Source organism: Marmota marmota, unplaced genomic scaffold (genome assembly GCF_001458135.2).
Source record: "Marmota marmota marmota unplaced genomic scaffold, marMar, whole genome shotgun sequence".
In the NCBI taxonomy this organism is placed as follows: domain Eukaryota; kingdom Metazoa; phylum Chordata; class Mammalia; order Rodentia; family Sciuridae; genus Marmota; species Marmota marmota.
In genome coordinates this window covers 7105111-7111539 of record NW_025999982.1, presented here as the reverse complement: position 1 = coordinate 7111539, position 6429 = coordinate 7105111, and positions in this window count along the sequence as shown.

Sequence of the window (6429 nt, the reverse complement as noted above, 5' to 3'; positions counted from 1 at the left end):
ATGGTTTAACAGCTGGTTTCAAAAATTCTGGAAAGTGAAGTGTCAGCACCACTGGGTCAGAACCTTTTCTCTGGAGTGAATTGCTGAGGTGGGGATTTCAGCAGACAGGGTCAGAGGGAAGGCCTGAGATCCTAGACCGTAATTGTCCCTCATTTTCCGTCCTCCTCAGTCAGGTGTTCTAGGCAACCCGCGAGAGACCGGCAGACACAGGTTATCTGAATGGAATAGCGTGTGTTGTCAACACCGCGGGCTGAGCAGCTCAGCTGGCTGGAGCTGCAGGTGAAGGGATCAAAGAAAGAGCAGGAAGTTTTACATAAACCAAAGTAAACATGGCTCAGCGCAGAATGAACACACGGGCCGGGACGGCTTGGCTGGGGATGCTGGAAGATGTGTATAAGAGACAGTATATATATATATATATAAACATTAAGACCAAAAGGTCATAAATATTTGTTCATGATTTTAAGGTTACTTGCAGCTTTTTTTTTTTTTTCTTCTTTTTCTTCTTCTTTTTTCAGTGCTGGGACTGTAACCGGGCCTTGTGCATGCCAAGTGCTCTACCACGGAGCCACCTGCCCAGCCCGCATCTACTAGATATATGGTGGAGTTATTATAAAATAGTATGCTACTACGTTTCTCTCCCCAAATCATTTTGTGACATCATATTGGTAGCTTAAAACTGATCATAGAGCCGGTGCAGTGACACACACCTGTAATCCCAGCAGCTCGGGAAGCTGAGGCAGGAGGATCGTGAGTTCAAAGCCAGGCTCAGCAACTAAACAACTTAGTGAGACCCTGTCTCAAAATAAAATACAAAATAAAAAGGGCTGGGGAGGTGGCTCAGTGGTCAGAGTGGGAATATCCACACCACGGCAATGAGCAAACTCTTCCAGTCCGGGCTCTCTCCTCCCCAGGGGCCCAGAGGCTGAACACTCTTCAGCTCATCCCCGCACTGACAATGAATGATGGTGGACCATGAGGAAGAAGCAGTCTCTTCGGGGTTCAGGGACAACACAATTCATAAGGTTGTCACTTAACGCTTTGTTGATCGGGGTGAGGATTCCCCTGTGGGAGGCAACTGGGAGGACCAAAGGTGAGCAGGTTCCACAGGTACTCACCCCTGTGTGCACACAGAAGCACCTGCACCGTGGTCTAAGCTGGAGGCAGGAAGGGGAAGGCGTCTCCGCCCTCAGCTGGAGTTCTGGAGCCACCTAAGCTGGGTTGAGGAGCTGCCTTGGGCTCTCCCACTGCAGTGTGTTTTAAACAAGTCTCTGCGTCCCAGGTGTCCTTACAGTTAAAGGGGAGACCCTCTGGGAAACTGGATGAGAGCTATCAAGTGGGTTGGATTCAGACTGCAGCCTGGCAAGGATCATACTATTGAGCAAAAACACCCAGGGAGGCCGGGCCAGATGGAGCACACCTGTAATCCCAGCAGCTCAGGAGGCTGAGGCAGGAGGATCGCAAGTTCAAAGCCTGCCTCAGCAACTTAGCAAGGCTCTGAGCAGCCAGAGAGACCCTGTGTCTAAATAAAATACAAAAAAAGGGCTGAGGATGTGGATGAGTGGTTAAGCACCCCTGGGTTCAATCCCCAGTACCAAAATAAAAAATAAAAAAAAATTTTAAAAAAAGACAGAAAACACCCAGAGACACACAGGATGCCGTGTGACACCCACCAACACAGGAGGTAATCCAGGGCCTTGAGCAGTGCCCCAGGGACAAAGGGCAGGGTGAATCCACACCATTGTCCATGGCCCCAGTGGGAAGGTGCTGTTGCAGAGGTCCAAGGCCCTCAGCCTGGCCCAGATCCTCATGGGTGCCTTCCTATGTGAGCCAGCCATAGTCCAGCCCCGCCAGCGAGCCAGGCACCATCCTGCAGGCTCCCCAGCTGCAGTGAACCTACGAGCCTCCTGTGCTCGATCCCTCTAGCAATCGTAGCCACAGTCATGCATCGCCTAACACCAGGGACATGTCCTGGAAACTGGGTCCTCAGGCCATTTCCTTGTGTGAACTTCATCAAGCTCACTCACATAAACCACATGGGTCAATCCATGATGTCATCCAGAGGCCAGTGAGCGCAAGGTGCACGGGGCTATAGCCGGGGTAACGTGGCTGCCGTTTTGCAGTAAATGTGTGTGTGTGTGTGTGTGTGTGTTACGGGACTGAAGCCAGGTGCTGCCACTGAGCCACATTCCCATCCCTTTTTATTTATTTATTTATTTATTTATTTATTTATTTATTTATTTATTTTTGTTACTAGGAATTGAACCCAGGGGCACTTAACCACTGAGCCACATCCTCTGCCCTTTTTTAAATATTTTATGTTGAGACGGGATCTCCCTAAGTTGTTTAGGGCCTGACTAAGTTACTGAGGCTCCTGCCTCAGCCTCCCAAGCCACTGGAATTACAGGCATGTGCCACTTCGTCAGGCTTATTTTTATTGTTTATTTATTTATTTGATACCTTTATTTTATTTTTTAAAATGTGGTGCTGAGGATTGAACCCAGGGCCTCACACATGCTAGCGAGCACTCTACCGCTGAGCTACAACCCCAGCCCTTTATTGTTTATTTTGAGACAGGATCTTGCTATATTGCTCAGGCTGACCCCCAACTTACGATCGATCCTCTTGCCTCAGCCTCCCGAGCACCTGGGTTACAGGTGTGTGCCACCCTGTCTGGTTCCACTGTGAAGTAATTAATGATAAAAATATGGTGTCATAAACACAAAAACCAGTAACGGAGTCCCTTGTTGTCATCACCAAGTGTTTTCAAGTACTCTGCACAGTGCAGAGTTGTGTGTGTGTCCTCATGACAGCTGGCAGCGGAGCGGTCGTTTCCATCAGTGTCACCTCAAACACACGAGCCGTGGGCAGGGCCATGACATTACGATGACTGCAACATCACCAGGTGGTAGGAATTTTTCAGGAGCATTATGATCTTATGGGACCATGTCATGTGGTGGCCTTCACAGGCTGAGAATCGTTGTGACATTGAGTTGGGCACCTATCTTGTGACAGACTCTTCGCTGGACACCTTACTAGGGGAGCTGGGGAAGGTTCCTTTTGCTTCTCCTCCTCTCTCGTCCTCTGAGGGGGTGGTGTGCCTTAGTGATAGGCCTGGACGTGGAAGCAGACCCTGGGATGGAGGATCCTGAATGACCCACAGGGAACTGCCACGTAAGTCTGGGTTCTGCAAAGCTGGATTAGACCACTGGGGACTGGATTTTAGGGGGAACTCCATGAGAGAGGCTGGGAGGGCCGCTGACTGATCACGGTGCCACTTCTATCCCCGGTGTCAGTAGACGCATCCCAGGTGGCCGTGCAGGTGCAGGAAGGCCAGGCAAGGTGGATCTGGAGGTTCCTCTAGCCAAAGGCAGCTCGCAGGAGTGCTGACCCCCCCGGAATGGCAGCATGGTGCCTTCCCTTCTGCGCTCAGTCTCCAGCCAGGAGCAGCCCAGGGCCCGGGCACACACACACAGGTGATGGATGTCAGTTGGACTCCCTGTCGTTGAAGATCCGTGGGATGCACTTTCATGGCCACTACACAGAGTTACAGGTGTCAGAAAGCCTGCCCGAGTAGAAGTCAGACCGTAGAGAGAGGGGAGTAGAGGAAACAGAGAGGAGCAGAGGGGCAGGTGGGGGCCTCAACAGGAAGTCAGACGGGGAAAGTGGAGGTCACAGGGCAGCCATCAGCCCCGTCCACAGCCCTAGGGCATGTTGGGCTTCCTTGAGGTTCACCACTAACCCAACCACAGTCTTTCCTCTTTCTCCTTCCTGCTCCTCCCTCTTCCTCCTCCTCTTCCTTTCCTTCCTCTAAATCCCCCTCCCCTCCTTCTCCTTCTCTTTTGGGAGATTGAACCCAAGGGCACTTTACCTCTGAGCTCCATCCCCAGCCCTTTTTATTTTTATTTTATACGGGATCTCTCTAAATTGTCAAGGCTGGCCTCGAAATTTCAATACTCCTGCCTCAGCCTCCTGAGTTCCTCGTGAAAAGGGCCTCTGGGGGCTGGGAGGATGGCCTAGTAGAGCACTTGCCTAGCTTGTGTGAAACACGGGGTGTCACCCCCAGTCTGCACTCTATCACCCCCAACTCTCAACCCCAAAGTCCCAACCAGCCACCCCAAGAGAAGCACCCCAAGACCTGAGTTAATGAGAAGAGTCCTCCTCCTCCAGGTCCTATGCTGGCCTTCTCTTGGCAGTCTCTGCCACCACCTGCTTTTGTCTCTCACTAGCAGGTGACCTCACAGTTGTGGCTGTTGACTTGTTTTCTGGATGTCTCCTAAGTGACTGTCCCATTGTCCCAGTGTGGGAACAGACTGGAACTGATCTTGGACTGCCTAAAAGTTAAGGTTTGGTTCTTCCTTAGCTGTGCCATCTTGGGCAAGTCACTTCACCTGTCTGAAATCTCTGTTTCTTCATTGGAAAAAAGGAACATTAACTTGTCTTGAAGGTAGGTGTGTTAAGACGTCAGGCATCATGTCATAGTCCTGTCCGTGGTGACAGCAGGCTCATTATTGTCATTCCTACAACTCTAGGAAAGACGGAGCGATGGCCCAGTGAAGTGCTCGTGAGAACTGAGTTTGGACAGCTGTCATTTTCCAGGTCAGACCCAGACAATTTAGCCCCCTCCTTCTCCTGCTCCTCAGGGAAACTTTAGGGGTTCAGATTCCTGGGGTTGACCTGGGATTCAGCCTGACATAAATAATCCCTGACATTCTCTGGTGCTCTCCAGTTCGTTGGCTCTCCACGAGCTAGTGAAGGAGACAGACCTATTTCGGCCTTGCAGGTGGGAACCAGATGGTTCACTGACTGTCAAGGTCACAGAGTTGCTGAGGGGAGGACCAGGTCCTGGGCTTCAGACCCCCAAGATCTCCTGCCCACCGTTGGGCTGCTCTCCAGCCTTCGGGCTCCACGGTGGCAGAAGGTACCCCAAAGGTCAGAGACTCCAGCTTGGTCACCTCCAAAGGAGAGATTCCTGCTTCACTGGCAGTACCTCCCTCCAGGGTCTCTCTGCCCCCGGTTCTGAGAAAATCCTTTGTCTGGGTCCAACTGGAACTTCCCAGGACTCCAAACCCACCTCTCAACTCTGAGCAGAATGTTATAGCTGAAGGAAGTTAGTTCTTCTAGGAGCTTCTATCACGCACCCTTCGTAAGCCAGGCCCTTTGCAGCCACCAAACACCAGGGACGATCTCATGATCAGGTTTCCGTCCCTCGGTTCTCAGCCCTTGCCGCGTACTGGAATCACATGGGGGCTTTTTGGAGTGTGCCATCCAGCCCAACCCTGGCCAGTGAATCTGAAACTCGGGTGGGAAGTAGGGGTGAGGGATGAAGCTGATGATTGTCAGGATTTTATGCTCAAACTCCTCGAGAGATTCTAATGTTTTACCAAGATTGAGGACATCTGATCTAGTAGTAACCTGGGCCCTCTCAAGTCACAGAGGAGGAAACTGAGGCCTATACAAAGGCATTGCCTTCCCCAAAGTCACACTCTGGGCTGGTTCCTGTCCCCTCAAACTCCCAGGGCCCTTTCTGAAGATACTTGGTAAATGGTTGCTGAAGGCATCCAAGGACGAATGTGGACTCGGGGGAGAGGAGGGCGGTGGGTGCGGTCGGTAGATATATTTGAGATGCTTTTTCTACTCACAGTCTCTGCGAGGAGAGGTCAGGTAAGGCCGCTGCCTGAAATATGTGCCCCGCCTCAGCACAGCTGATTGGACCAGGGAGATGGACAGGTGGGAAGTGTGGAACTTGCCATCCTGCTGCCTCAGCCTCTGGAGTAGCTGGGATGACAGGTGTGCATTGGTGTACCCAGCCACGCCTCTTAATACTGCTGCACTGGGGACTGTTTCTGCATGAATTTTGGAGGGGCACCATCCATCCAACTACAGCACATGGTGAAAGAGGGAGAGAAAGGGACCTGGTAGCCCGTGGTCCCTGAGACACGTATCCTCTCATTGACCTTCACCTAGTAGGTTCCTTAATATGCAAAGGGCCTTGACCAGCCCAGTCTCAGGGAATGTGATAAAGCCTCTGTGACCTTTAGTTTGCACCTAGCCACCAACAGTGTCCCCCTGATTTACTGAGTCCCTTGTCATTGAAAGTGCTCAGGCAAAGAGTAAATGTTTACCTACTAGAGATCCTTGCTAGTCAGTCTCGGAGTCCCTGCTTGACCACGTGACTTTGAATTTCCGCAGTGGGTGGGGGGGTATTTTAAGATTTTTTTTTTTTTCTCTTTCTTGGCACTCAGTGCCCCCATGCCTGACACTTGGTCCCTGGCAAGGAAGCCCGTACCCCTGGGGATGGGGGTGGGGCAGCGCAACAAACAAAGAACACAAGAAAGTGACTTCTACCCCTCCCCACCTCGATACACACACATCCCCCTGGTGGCAGAGTCACAGGGGTGTGGGAACAATGGGAACCCATGAGTCACG